This window comes from Dama dama, chromosome 18 (assembly GCF_033118175.1).
Source record: "Dama dama isolate Ldn47 chromosome 18, ASM3311817v1, whole genome shotgun sequence".
Classification (NCBI taxonomy): Eukaryota; Metazoa; Chordata; class Mammalia; order Artiodactyla; family Cervidae; genus Dama; species Dama dama.
Genome location: NC_083698.1, coordinates 56718374 through 56733521, shown reverse-complemented (window position 1 = coordinate 56733521; position 15148 = coordinate 56718374).

The window sequence follows — 15148 nt, the reverse complement described above, 5'->3', positions numbered from 1 at the left end:
CCATGTCCACTTGTAACTGTTGCTTCCTGACCAGCATACAGGTTTCTCAAGAGGCAGGTCAGGTGGTCTGGTACTCCCATCTCTTTCAGAATTTTCCACAGTTTATTGCGATCCACACAGTCGAAGGCTTTGGCGTAGTGAATAAAGCAGAAATAGATGTTTTTCTGGAACTCTCTTGCTTTTTTGATGATCCAGCAGATATTGACAATTTGATCTCTGGTTCCTCTGCCTTTTCTAAAACCAACTTGAACATCTGGGAGTTCACGGTTCACATATTGCTGAAGCCTGGCTTGGAGAATTTTGAGCATTACTTTACTAGCATGTGAGATGAGTGCAATTGTGCAATAGTTTGAGCATTCTTTGGGATTGCCTTTCTTTGGGATTGGAATGAAAACTGACCTTTTCCAGTCCTGTGGCCACTGCTGAGTTTTCCAAATTTGCTGGCATATTGAGTGCAGCACTTTCACAGCATCATCTTTCAGGATTTGAAATAGCTCAACTGGAATTCCATCACCTCCACTAGCTTTGTTCGTAGTGATGCCTTCTAAGGCCCACTTGACTTCACATTCCAGGATGTCTGGCTCTAGGTGAGTGATCACACCACCGTGGTTATCTGGGTCGTGAAGATCTTTTTTTACAGTTCTTCTGTGTATTCTTGCCACCTCTTCTTAATATCTTCTGCTTCTGTTAGGTCCATACCATTTCTGTCCTTTATTGAACCCATCTTTGCCTAAAATGTTCCCTTGGTATGTCTAATTTTCTTGAAGAGATCTCTAGTCTTTCCCATTCTGTTGTTTGCCTCTATTTCTTTGTATTGATCGCTGAGGAAGGCTTTCTTATCTCTCCTTGCTATTCTTTGGAACTCTGCATTCAAATGGGAATATCTTTCCTTTTCTCCTTTGCTTTTCGCTTCTCTTCTTTTCACAGCTATTTGTAAGGCCTTCTCAGACAACCATTTTGCCTTTTTGCATTTCTTTTCCATGGGGATGGTCTTGATCCCTGTCTCCTGTACAATGTCACGAACCTCCTAGTTATAAAGTTTCTTTTATAAAAGGATCAATTTGAATATTTTTACATCTAAGCAAGGTTGATTTGTAGGAAAAGCAATAAGCATGTGCATTGTTTGGTATGCTTAGAAAAATATCAAGATGCACTTACTACCTCTAAATACAAAGCATCATTCAAACTTCTTTAAGGTGAAAAGTATCCTTTAATACTTGAGAAAGTCCACAGATGGAGTTAAATAACAGTTATTCATATACTAATTGAATTTGTGTAACGAGATTGCCTCCATCCTGACAGTCAGTAAAAAATGGTGGCCCTGGAAGAAGAGCAGCTTTGAAGTCAGAGGGTGGAGGAAAAACTGTAACAAATTAAACTTCTCTATGAGCACAGAGCTGATGGGAGCCTCATCTGACCCTGAACAGTAGGGTAGGAATGAGGAATGGGAAGAGGGATATGCCAGAGATCACAGAAGGAAACAAAAGGGAAAATATGTGGGTGCTAAGGAAACTTCTAAAACCTACTCTGGAGTGTCCTGAGACAACAGTCAGGTAGGCTGAGTTTATGCGATACCAAGCAAATCCTTTGGGTTCACTCATGTAATTATGTTGGAGTGGAGGATAAAATCAACATTACTGTCTGACATTTTAACTGTCAGAGTCCTTGATTCACATTAAGAATTTTCTGTAAGGTAATTCAGAGGCAATGTCTACATGATGGGAAAGAATTAGAAAATGCATATTTAAAGACATCTGTAACAAATGTCTTTAGAGCATCGGACCTTGCTTCTATCATCAGTCCCATCCACTATTGCATAGGAACCTGGAATGTTAGGTCCGTGAATCAAGGCAAATTGGAAGTGGTCAAACAGGAGATGGCAAGAGTGAATGTCGACATTCTAGGAATCAGCGAACTAAAATGGACTGGAATGGGTGAATTTAACTCAGATGACCATTATATCTACTACTGTGGGCAGGAATCCCTTAGAAGAAATGGAGTAGCCATCATAGTCAAAAAAAGAGTTCAAAATGCAGTACTTGGATGCAATCTCAAAAACAACGAATGATCTCTGTTTGTTTCCAAGGCAAACCATTCAATATCACGGTAATCCAAGCCTATGCCCCAACCAGTAACGTTGAAGAAGCTGAAGTTGAGCAGTTCTATGAAGACCTACAAGACCTTTCAGAACTAACACCCAGAAAAGATGTCTTTTTCATTATAGGGGACTGAAATGCAAAGGTAGGAAGTCAAGAAACACCTGGAGTAACAGGCAAATTTGGCCTTGGAGTACAGAATGAAGCAGGGCAAAGGCTAATAGAGCTTTTCCAAGAGAACGCACTGGTCATAGCAAACACCCTCTTCCAAGAACACAAGAGAAGACTACACATGGACATCACCAGGTGGTCAACACTGAAATCAGATTGATTATATTCTTTGTAGCCAAAGATGGAGAAGCTCTATACAGTCAGCAAAAAAAAAAAAAAAGACTGGGAGCTGAGTGTGGCTCAGATCATGAACTCCTTATTGCCAAATTCAGACTCAAACTGAAGAAAGTAGGGAAAACCACTAGACCATTTAGGTATGACCTAAATTAAATCCCTTATGACTATACAGTGGAAGTGACAAATAGATTTAAGGGACTAGATCTGATAGCCAGAGAGCCTGATGAACTATGGACTGAGGTTCATGACATTGTACAGGAGACAGAGATCAAGACCATCACCATGGAAAAGAAATGCAAAAAGGTAAAAGGGTTGTATGAGAAGGCCTTACAAATAGCTGTGACATGAAGAGAAGCAAAAAGCAAAGGAGAAAGGGAAAGATATTCCCATTTGAATGCAGAGTTCCAAAGAATAGTCAGGAGAGATAAGAAAGCCTTCCTCAGCGATCAATACAAAGAAATGGAGGAAAACAACAGAATGGGAAAGACTAGAGATCTCTTCAAGAAAATTAGACATACCAAGGGAACATTTCATGCAAAGATGGGCTCAATAAGGGACAGAAATGGTATGGACCTAACAGAAGCAGAAGATATTAAGAAGAGGTGGCAAGAATACACAGAAGAACTGTACAAAAAAGATCTTCACGACCCAGATAACCACGGTGGTGTGATCACTCACCTAGAGCCAGACATTCTGGAATGTGAAGTCAAGTGGGCCTTAGAAGGCATCACTATGAACAAAGCTAGTGGAGGTGATGGAATTCCAGTTGAGCTATTTCAAATCCTGAAAGATGATGCTGTGAAAGTGCTGCACTCAATATGCCGGCAAATTTGGAAAACTCAGCAGTGGCCACAGGACTGGAAAAGGTCAGTTTTCATTCTAATCCTTATGAAAGGCAATCCCAAAGAATGCTCAAACTACTGCACAATTGCATTCATCTCACACACTAGTAAGGTAATGCTCAAAATTCTCCAAGCCAGGCTTCAGCAATATGTGAACCGTGAACTTCCAGATGTTCAAGTTGGTTTTAGAAAAGGCAGAGGAACCAGAGATCAAATTGTCAATATCTGCTGGGTCATCAAAAAAGCAAGAGAGTTCCAGAAAAACATCTATTTCTGCTTTATTCACTACGCCAAAGCCTTCGACTGTGTGGGTCACAACAAACTGTGGAAAATTCTGAAAGAGATGGGAGTACCAGACCACCTGACCTGCCTCTTGAGAAACCTGTATGCTGGTCAGGAAGCAACAGTTACAAGTGGACATGGAACAACAGACTGGTTCCAAATAGGAAAAGGAGTACATCAAGGCTGTATATTGTCAGCCTGCTTATTTAACTTATATGCAGAGTACATCATGAGAAACATTGGACTGGAAGAAGCAGAAGCTGGAATCAAGTTTGCCGGGAGAAATATCAATAACCTCAGATATGCAGATGACACCACCCTTATGGCAGAAAGTGAAGAGGAACTAAAAAGCCTCTTGATGAAAGTGAAAGAAGAGAGTGAAAAAGTTGGCTTAAAGCTCAACGTTCAGACAACTAAGATCATGGCATCTGGTCCCATCACCTCATGGGAAATAGATGGGGAGACAGTGGAAACAGTGTCAGACTTTATTTTTGGAGGCTCCAAAATCACTGTGGATGGTGACTGCAGCCATGAAATTAGAAGACACTTACTCCTTGGAAGGAAAGTTATGACCAACCTAGATAGCATATTAAAAAGCAGAGACATTACTTTGCCAACAAATGTCCGACTGGTCAAGGCTATGGTTTTTCCAGTGGTCATGTGTGGATGTGACAGTTGGACTGTGAAGAAAGCTGAGTGCCAAAAAATTGATGCTTTTGAACTGTGGTGTTGCAGAAGACTCTTGAGAGTCCCTTGCACTGCAAGGAGATCCAACCAGTCCATCTTGAAGGAGATCAGTCCTGGGTGTTCATTGGAAGGACTGATGCTGAAGCTGAAACTCCAATACTTTGATCACCTCATGCGAAGAGTTGACTCATTGGAAAAGACCCTGATGCTGGGAGGGATTGGGGGCAGGAGGAGAAGGGGACAACAGAGGATGAGATGGCTGGATGGCATCACCGACTCTATGGGTAAGAGTTTGAGTAAACTCCGGGAGATGGTGATGGACAGGGAGGCCTGGCATGCTGCGATTCATGGGGTCGCAAAGAGTCGGAAACGACTGAGCGACTGAACTGAACTGAACTGATTATTTAATTGCAAAGTCAAACAGAGGTACAGAGCATTTCAAAATCACCTTGGGTGATTTTTATTCTGGATGTCAGCCATAAGAGCAAAGTTTTAGCCTCTTCAGGCATCATTTGGCTTTCCTGGTGGCTCAGCAGTAAAGAATCTGCCTTCAGTGCAGGAGCCATAGGAGATGAGTATTCAATCTCTGGGTGGGGAAGATATCCTGGAGGAGGAAATGGCAACCCAACCCACTCCAGTATCCTTGCCTGGAAAACTACATGGACAGAGGAGCCTGTGGGCTATCAGTCCATTTAGTCGCAAGAGTTGGACACGACTGAACAACTAAACCACCACCACCAAACTTACAAGACACAGGTTTAGCTTTTGACCTCCCTTTCCATCTCTATAGCAATCACATACTATGAAAAAGTTTGGTTAGTAATGTGGTCTATCCTTTATTCTTCAGTCCTAATGCATATCATGGAGGGACAGGATGTTTGAAAACTTTAGTACATTTTTCAAAGTGACAGATATTTGTTGGGAATCGCCAAAGAATGGATGTTTTTGAACTATGGTGTTGGAGAAGACTCTTGATAGTCCCTTGGACTGCAAGGAGATCCAACCAGTCCATCCTAAAGGAAATCAGTCCCGAATATTCACTGGAAGGACTGATGCTGAAGTTGAAGCTCCAATACTTTGGCCACCTGATCCGAAGAACCGACTCATTGGAAAAGACCCTGATGCAGCGAAAGATTGAAGGTGGGAGGAGAAGGGGATGACAGAGGATGAGATAGTTGGACGGTATCACCGACCCGATAGACATGAGTTTGAGTAAGCTCTGGGAGTTGGTGATGGATAGGGAAGCCTGGTGTGGTTCAGTCCATGGGGTTGCAAAGAGTCGGACACAACTGAGCAACTGCACTCAACTGAATTAAACTGATTCTATTTTCAGGGCAGTGTGCAATGAATAAGACATGATTCCTGTCCTCACAGAACTTATCAGAGGTCCTCATGCCCAGATAGAGGGCAGTATGTGATAAATGTTATATAGAGTGTAAAATTGCCTCCCCAAGTTTACAGGAGAAGATTAACTCTGTTTGACAAAGACTGAAAAGATTTTCCCAATGAATGGCATCTAAAGAATAGCTATAATCTCAAAATGTAGAGTTATTGGACAGGGGTGTTCCAGATAAAGGGAGGAGTATGAGCCAAAATACAAAGGCAGGGAGGGCAAGGAGGTAGAAGGATTTGAATGGCAGAGAGTTAGACGCCTTGTCTACTACTTAAGGTTTTGACTGAGAAACGTTCTCAGTGCATGACAGCTCCTTTGTTATTCTTGGAAAAATAATTTAAGCTTGCTCCTTTTGCTACATAACATTCTTACAGTTCAGTTGTTCATCTTCAACTGGTTTGATTTTAGGGGAAATAAAAATCTCTTTCTTACCAACTAACAGGAAAATTTAGGAAATTTTTTCTTATTTTGTTATTTAAATATGACATCTTAAAACCTCATGTGCTTAGGACTCCATGCTTCCATTTCAGAGTGCATGGGATTGATGACTGCTCAGGAAACTAAGAGCCTGCATGCCACAGGGCTAAAAAAACCCACCCCCAAACCCTTAGTTTTCTCCCCCTTTCTTATCCATTACCCTATTGCCAATTACCATCATCTTTCTCCCGAACTTCTACAAAAGTTCCCCAATTCATCTGCCTGCTTCCAGGCACAGCCACACTCCTGTAATCCTTAATCCACACTGAAGCAAGAAAGATGGTTTTAAATTTTGATTAAATTAAATGTGAACCTATAGAGAGTCCCATGAGTTGTGTATTCTGGAAGATGATATAGTGGTGGCAATACTGGTTATAAATCCCCTTGCACTCTTACACAAAATGTCAGTGTTGTTTCTCCCAGTCTCTGAGGGAGTCTGGTCACTGGGAAGTGCAGGAACTGCTGAAGCCAGAAGTTTTTCTAAGCATGGATTTGTGATATACATTCCTGGGAGTCACCCTCTCATGGGCTGACCTATATGCTGCTGCTGGAGATAAAGGATAGCGTGCCATAAGCCTTATCAGTTCATATAGCAGCTTTGCTTGTAATGGTGTGATTAAGCCATTATTTGGGCGAAAACACCTTAACATCGAATTGAGCTGTCAGGGATTTGCTGGTAATGTAGCAATTTTTCAGACAAGGTTCTGGCGCTTTCTGATAACATCACCATTTTGTATGTAATTAATGCTACTGCTAGGTGAGCAGTGTTTCTGAGGTGAACTTTGACTACTTCAGAAGTCTGGGACTGGGGGGAGAGGTGACATTTTCTCAAGCGTCTGAATTTGGTTTTCTCTGCTTTTTCCTCCTCCCCTAAACTGGTCTTCATAGCCCTGCTATTGTTACACTTTATGATAAAAAGCACAAACAATAACCCGCCCCCCCGCCCCCCCCCGCCCCTCCCCGCCCCAGCCAAGTAAATATAAAACTATTTCCATTTGGTGTTTTTTTTTAAATTTTAAAAATCCTTTTATTTTATATTGGAATATAGCTGATTAACACTGTTGTGATAGTTTCAGGTGGACAGCAAAAGGACTCAGCTGCATGTACAGACGCATGCATTCTCCCCCAAACACCCCTCACATCTAGGCTGTCACATAACATTGAACAGAGTTTCATCTGCTCTATAGTAGGTCCTTGTTGTTTATCCATTTAAAATATTAATATAGCAGTGTGCACACGTCCATCCCATCCCAAACTCCCTAACTCTCCCTTTGCCCCATCCTTACCTGCTGGCAACCATAAATTTGTTCTTTAAGTTTGGGGGTCTGTTTCTGTTTTGTAAATGAGTTCATTTGTATCATTTCTTTTTAGATAACTCATATAAAGGATGTCATAGGATATTTCGCCTTCTCTATCTGACTTACCTCACTCAGTATGACAATCTCTAGGTCTAGGAGGAGTGGTTTTAGGAAATAAATAATTTTTTTTTATTGACGCACACAGAAACTAGCAACAAGGGATGCCATTTGAGGCTCTAGGCTTGAAGAGAAATAGTATCATTTGAGCCTACTGAGAGTTGGAGCTTTGGAAAAGGGATCAATTAATATTAATTGCAGTATTGGAGGAATGTAACTGGTAGAAATATAGCTTAAAGCATAGAGCATAAGGTAGAAAAAGTATGACTTCTCTCTCCTCCCAACATCTGTTTGCCTTCTAATATTGCCCAGTGGCCAAGCCTTACTTAAGCTCAGCCACAAAGGCTCTCAAGCACCCTGGGCCATTGAACCAGTGACAGAGCAGGAAGAATAAGAGCTAAGAACAAATTCATGGCACTAAATGAACAATAACCACAATATTTCTAATTTTCAGCTGTACTACTGTTTCCTGAAATGTGCTCCAATTATCTGAAGGGGTTTAAAAGTTTTTCAAAACAATGGTTAAAGTCGTTTTGTGGAGTCATGTCAAAAAGGCCAGCAACAAACAGCATTGCAAGTCTAAGTTTGGAAACTGCTGGATCATGAAAAAAAATCCATGCCTGCAGTTTTGGCTTTACCACTGACTATGATGAACAGGGGGCTGGAAACAGGGGGCTCTGGCTACACCACCAAATAAGCAAGTCTCTGTGACTCTTCCTCATGTAACATTAGGAAGAGTCTTTATTGTTCTAACCTGCGAAGGTCACTATTACCACTAATGAATTACAGATAACTTCTGTAATACATACTTAGGAGAGGCAAATCCACAGCCCCAAATGTATGTAATAATGAAAACCATTTAGATGTGATTTTAGTTTTATCACTGTTTGGGATCATCCATAATATCACAGCAAGGTTAGTTGGAAGCTGATATAAACACAGATGTCCTCTGTACAAAGTCTGCTATAGCTTTGTGATATGAAATTAAATGCAAATAGGTGAAATCAATGAAAAGCTGAAACATGAGAGAATGCTGGAATTCCAATACTGCAGAGATGGCTATGTTTCTTATTTTTGCTTCTCTTAGAATATATGCTTGCAAATTAGCATCCACTGAAGGTCAAAGATAATAATGGTAAAGCCATTGACTGTTTTCCATGTGGCCTACACTCTCAGATTTGAGTCTTCGTCTCTTGCTTTTCATGGGGCAAGGATTTATTTTCCTCCTAGACAGCACTTCTCCTTTTTATGTGTCCCTTTCCATATTCAGCTTCCTTCATTCTCTTTCTAATTCTATATTTCTTATTCTCATGCTTCTTAAGAGCAGCCATAGTTTGGCATGTGTATGTGGTACAGGCTGAAGGGGCTTCCCTTGTGACTCAGGTGGTAAAGAATTTGACTGCAATGCAGGAAACCCAGGTTCAATCCCTCTATCAGGAAGATCCCCTGGAGGAGGAAATGGTAACCCACTCTACTATTCTTGCCTGGGAAATCACATGGATAGAGGAGCCTGGTGGGCTAAAGTCCATGGAATCACAAAGAGTCAGATACAACTAAGCAACTAATGCTTTCACTTGACTTTCTTTCAGAGGTTGAGGAGTTCTTAAGAACTGTAAAATACAGAGAAAGAAAGCAAGCAGCAAAGGGGATGGATCAGTATTTGCTGATACCAAAAGCTATGGGAGTTGTCTATTAAGAGAAAAGTTGGCTTTAAGGTATAAAGAGGCATGTCTGGCACATCTCGTATTCTCAGAATTGTAGAGGATAAGGTATATATTTATTAATCACTAAGAATCAGGCTTAGATGACCTTCTTTCTACTCCCCTCAAGACACTTCTCTTTCTGTAGCATCTCAAAAGGTGACACCCTAATGTATGATATAGGATTGTAGGTATCATGCTCCCTAAATCATCACACTCAATCCACTATGCCATCTGGCAGAATTCTGTTGATTTCATTTCCCAAATATCTTGATGTGTTATTCATTCATTGGCTTGTTCATTCACTCAGCAAGTACTGAAGTGTCAAGTACTGTGCTAGATTCTGGATCCAAAGATGAGTAAGTCTTCGTGGTCTTGACCTCACAGTGCTGATAATGCAGTGTGAAGGAAAAATAAATACATACACAAGTGCACACTTGCAAATTGCTATAGCATAAGATGCTGTGTTAGAGAATAAGGGAGGAGGAACTTAATTTAAAAAGAATAATTAGTTAAGACCTCCCTGAGAAGGTGATATTCAGGATGAGGCAGGGAAAGTGAGAAGAACCCAATCATGAAAGAATTGGTGTATCAGATATCAGAGGGTGCTACAGTGGTGGTAGAGAGCTATGTGAAGGTTCTAAAGAGAGAAAAAAACATGATTTGAAGAACTGACTGGAGATAAATGGTTAAAGTGCTATAGTTTGCATGCCTACTAGTCATGTCTGACTCTCTGTGACTCAATGGATTGTAGCCTGCCAGGCTCCTCTGTCCATGGAATTCTCCAGGCAAGTATACTGGAGTGGGTTGCCATGCCCTCCTCCAGGGGATCGTCCCAACCCAAGGATTAAACCTGTGTCTCTTATATCTCCTGCATTGGCAGGCAGGTTCTTTACCACTAGCACCTTCTGGGAAGCCCTGATTGAATGTGTCCTCCCAAATTCGAATGTTGAAATCCTAACCCCAATATGCTGGTATTTGGAAGTTAGATTTGGGGGAGATGGTTAGTTCTTGACGGTAGACCTTCATAAATGGGATTAGTGCTCTTATAGAAGAGACCCCAGAGAACTTCCTTGCTGCTTCTACACTGTGAAGACACAGTGAAAAGATGATAATCCATGAACCAGTAAGCGTGCTCTCCCTAGACTCTGCATCTGCCAGCACTTTTATCTTAAACTTCCCATCCTCCAGAACTGTGAGAAATATATGTCTGTTGTTTATCAGCCACCCACTCTACAAGTCCTGTTATAGCAGCCTAAATGGACTGAGACACAAAGGCTCAGAAAGTAATAGACCCAAGCAGGATTAGGAGTTAGTGTTTTATCTTGGGGAGTGACATGATCAGCCTCACATTTCAAAAAGATATTCCTGGTTATTTGGTAGAGAGTGGATTTGAGAGTATCAGGAGTAAGGACAGAGAAATCAGTTCAGAGCTAACACACCGTCAAGGTGAAAGAGGTCAAGGTCACCACCGTGACTTGTAATCATGCTGGTGGCAGTAAAGAAGGAACTAAATCGCTTTGATATGGAGGACTCTGCGCCATGGCCCCTTCCAGGACTGAGGTGCTCATTTCTCCCAGTGCTACAAGTGTTGGCTGCTAATAGCTTAGAGCTGAGTCAATCTCCAGGACTTGTCCTTTGCCCAACAGAAATGCCTCACTCAAGATCATGCCTCTGAGTTAGTGAACATCCAGTACCTGGTCAATGAGCGGGGAGGATAAGGTTCTTGCTTTAAATTGGGATAACTCTGAAAGGCCATTCTGAGTCTCCTGTGGAATTACCTGAGACCTCTATGCAGCTGCATTTTCAGTTCAACCTCTACTTTTAACCATTCTGCTTCCCTATTCTCCTACAAGTTTGCCCTGAGCCATTCCCAGTTGATTTCTTGCCTGTAAATCTTCTCTGAATCTGTTTCCAACCTTAATCAACAAAATCAGAAATCAAATTTGAAGGCAGAATTAATAACATTTATGAACAGAGCAGAGCAGAGTGAATATGGTGTGGGGTGTGGGGGAGGCAAAATAAGAAAAAATGGAAGAACCTATTATATCTCCAAGGTTTCTGACCTCCACATCTAGCAGCATGTGTCTTTTATTGAGACTGGAAAGACTGAAAATCATCAGTAGGGCTTTGAATATGTTTTGCTTTAGAAGATGCCATGATTTGCCTGTTTAGGAAGGAAATGTCAAGCATAGAGTTCATACATGAGCCGTTACATTCTTCAGATCCCCACTGACACCTACCTTTGTCCTCTCTGACCTGGAGTTCTGTGACAGCTCCTAACTTGTCTTCCTGGTTGTAATCATGTTCCTATTAAACCTTTTTTACATTCTCTATTTACAGCAATATTTTAAAACTTTGTAATTTACATTTCATACTTAAAATGCTTTCATGATTTTCTGTTTTCCTGATATAAAGTCAAGATGCTTAATTCACTTTGTAAGATCTGCCACCTGGACCTGTTCCATACTGTTGCCCTCCTGTCTTTTCCCTCCCCTCTTTCTTTTCTTTTTTTTTAAAATTTATTTATTTATTTTTATTAGTTGGAGGCTAATTACCCCTCCCCTCTTTCATATGTGTCACTCTGATGACTTTATGCCTTAATGCACCATGTTCTGTCTTATCTCAGGAGCTTTGCACATGTGCCCGAACAGTGCACATTTGTTGAACACCCTCTGCCTGAGCCGTTCTTGTCAATCCCCACTGTTCTTTCAAAGGGTTAACTCCTAACCATCTTTTAGCTTAAATGTTAGCTCCACAGGAAGGACTCTGTCCTAACAGGTCCCCTGTGACATATTTTCATAGATCACTATACTATGCTAATTATAATCCTCATTCTATGTTTCTGAGTTTTGCTTTTTTTTTTTTAAATCTTTCATGTGGTCTCTTCTTCAATGCTTGTAGAAAGTAATTTATTTCTGTATTTGGAAATAGAAAAGTCTGATTAGATATATATAATTCTGTTTAGTTTTTCCATAGAGCCCTACCCCTTCTTTTGGTCTCCTTTTATCACAAAATAAAAAAGGACTCAGAATTACAGGAAAAAAAAAAAAAAAAGGACTACTCCCCAACCTTAGAGTGTAGGTTTCTATTAAAATTGGCTTCTAGGTCAGATAAAACTTAATGAACTTGTCTCTTTACAACTCTCGATCTCTCCCCCAGTATCCCACCCTGGTCACAGACACGGTAGAACCGGGAATCCTAATAATAGATCTCCTTCTCTGCCCAACTAAGGCCATCTAGGTGGAAGGGGGAACTGCCAGCATCTTCTTTCTTTGATCTTCTTTGCTTAACTTTTCATGAATATATCATCCTGCCTACAAGTTTCCCAAAGCTCTCCTTACTTATATTTGAAGGCACACCACCTTGTCTATATAAGGCTCTCTGGTTATAACGCATTCACCTTTGAGGAGTGCTCTCCACTCTCTTTCACTACATATTGGGGTCGCTGTTGGCTTTGTCACTTTGGGCTGCCACTACAAATACCATAGACTAGGTGGCTTAAAGAAAGCATTTTTCCCCCTCAAAGTTCTGAAGGCTGGGAAGTCCAAGATTGAGGTTCTGGCAGGATTCAGTTTCTAGTAAGTTCTCTCTTCCTGGTTTGCAGACATGCTCCTGTATTGTCACATGCAGAAAGAGAGAGGGGGCAGGGATCTGTCTTCTTTTCAAAAGGTCACAGTCCCACCCTTATGACCTCATTTAACCTTAATTGTCTCCTGAAGATTTTATCTCCAGGGACTTACATTGGGAATTAGGGCCCCAACATATGAAATTTGAAGGGGGCACAATTCGATCTATAGGAGCCGTTTTAAATATTCTACGTTCTGCAAGTGACAGTCTGTCACTTGCATGAAGGCAAGGATACTACCTTTGTATTTGCAGTGTCTTGCAGAGCCCTGACATACAGTGACAGCAAAGGAAACTCTGACTCCTTGAAGAGACTGGACATTTCTAGTTGACTGACTGAATTTTCCTTGGGGGAAAATCCTTTACCACTTTAGACCTAAATTTTTCCATCGGAAAAATGAGAGGTTGAATTCTGATCACTAAGATTTGACCTGAACCTTAGAATCTGTAATTTTCCTTGCCTGAGGGAAATCGTTTTAGCTTGCTTCGTAGAGAATTTTATGCCCTTCTAAGGACTCAGCAAGGATCTACTAAATGATGTATAAGAGGCTGTTTGGGATACCAAAGAAGAATTTAGTAAAAGGCACTTAACAGCTCACTTTCTACATCTTCCTCATTTTTGCCCAAGAAGTTCATAGAGAATGCCGGCTCTCCTTGTCTTGGATGCTGCTATACTAAAGTAATATAATACTATTTATACTAATAAATACAAATTAATACTATTAATACTCATCTATAACTGAGTAATATGAAATTTCTAATCCAGCTATGTTATTAACTACAGTTGAAAAGTCATTTTTATTCTTCACACATGTTGAGTGTCAGATATATTTCTTTCCAATCATTTTTCATTTTTTGATGAGTATTTTCAATATATAATTCCACTGTGTGTCTTTTTATCATTAGTTTGGTGCTTTGAGGCATTCCTGACTGCAGAGTTACTTTATTTTACCTGGATGATGGTCTCATATGTTGGTATAACTTCTACTCTGAATGGACTCTGAGTGGGTGAGTTCAAGAAATACAGATTCAATATGACCTTCTCTCTGCAACTTTGGATTCAGCATGAACCTATACCTGACGATCTGAAAATGAAATTCTCCTCCAAATTAGGTTAGATGGCTGTTATTTTTGGAGAAGTAGAAATTGATCTGTTATCCCCACTCCCATACCCCTCATTAATGGTATGATTTCGCTAATGGGGACATAAGTTCCAACTTTTCAAAACTTGTGCAGTAGATGGGAAACATATGATAAATCCCAGTATTATTAATAGGACCTCATTCCTCTCATATGCCATCTTATACAGAGAGGCATTAGGATGAACAGAATGACTTGTAAAATCTATGCAATTCTATGGCTCAAGATAAAACAAAAGAGTACACATGCAGATTTGCACTCTTTCTCTTCAAGGTATCCTATATTTATTCAATCATTATGGATCCCTTCTTGGAAGGACTGATGTTGAAGCTGAAACTCCAATACTTTGGCCACCTGATTCGAAGAACTGACTCATTGGAAAAGACCCTGATTCTGGGAAAGATTGAACGTGGGAGGAGAAGGGGATGACAGAGGATGAGATGGTTGGATGGCATCACCGATGCCATGAGTTTGAGTAAGCTCTGGGAGTTGGTGATGGACAGCGAAGCCTGGCATGCCACAGTCCATGGGGTCGCAAAGAGTCAGACATGACTGAGCGACTAAACCAAACTGAACTGATGGATCCTTTCATGCATCTTTATTTTTTTCAGTAACTGCTCAGTATTTGATTTTGAAATTATTCTCCTTTCTTTCCCCTAATTAAAAAATCTGTGATTTGTACATGGATGGCTTTTTAGAGGGCATTTCTTTGGCTATCTTAATTATCTGTATATAAATTGTTTCAAGATGAACATTCTGGATCATGCCCTAACAGGAAAGGGTTTTTTTTTTCTTTCTTTCTTGCTAATAGGAAATATAAAGTCTATGTACATTTGGATTTATAATGCAGATTTTATGATATACTATTACAGTTCAACAGTAGTTGAATAGGTATAGTAGTTACTATAGGTATGGAATAAGAGGACTATATTAGGAAGAAGCCAGATGCTATGTAAGAACAGAATGAAGGATATAAATAAAACAGAATTAGGGCTTCCCAGTGGTAAAGAATCTGCCTGCCAATGCAGGAGACATGGGTTCTATCCCTGGTCCAGAGAGATCTCACATGCCGTGGAGCAACTAAGCCCATGCAGCATAACTACTGAGTCTGTGCTCCAGAGCCCGGGAGCTGCAACTCATG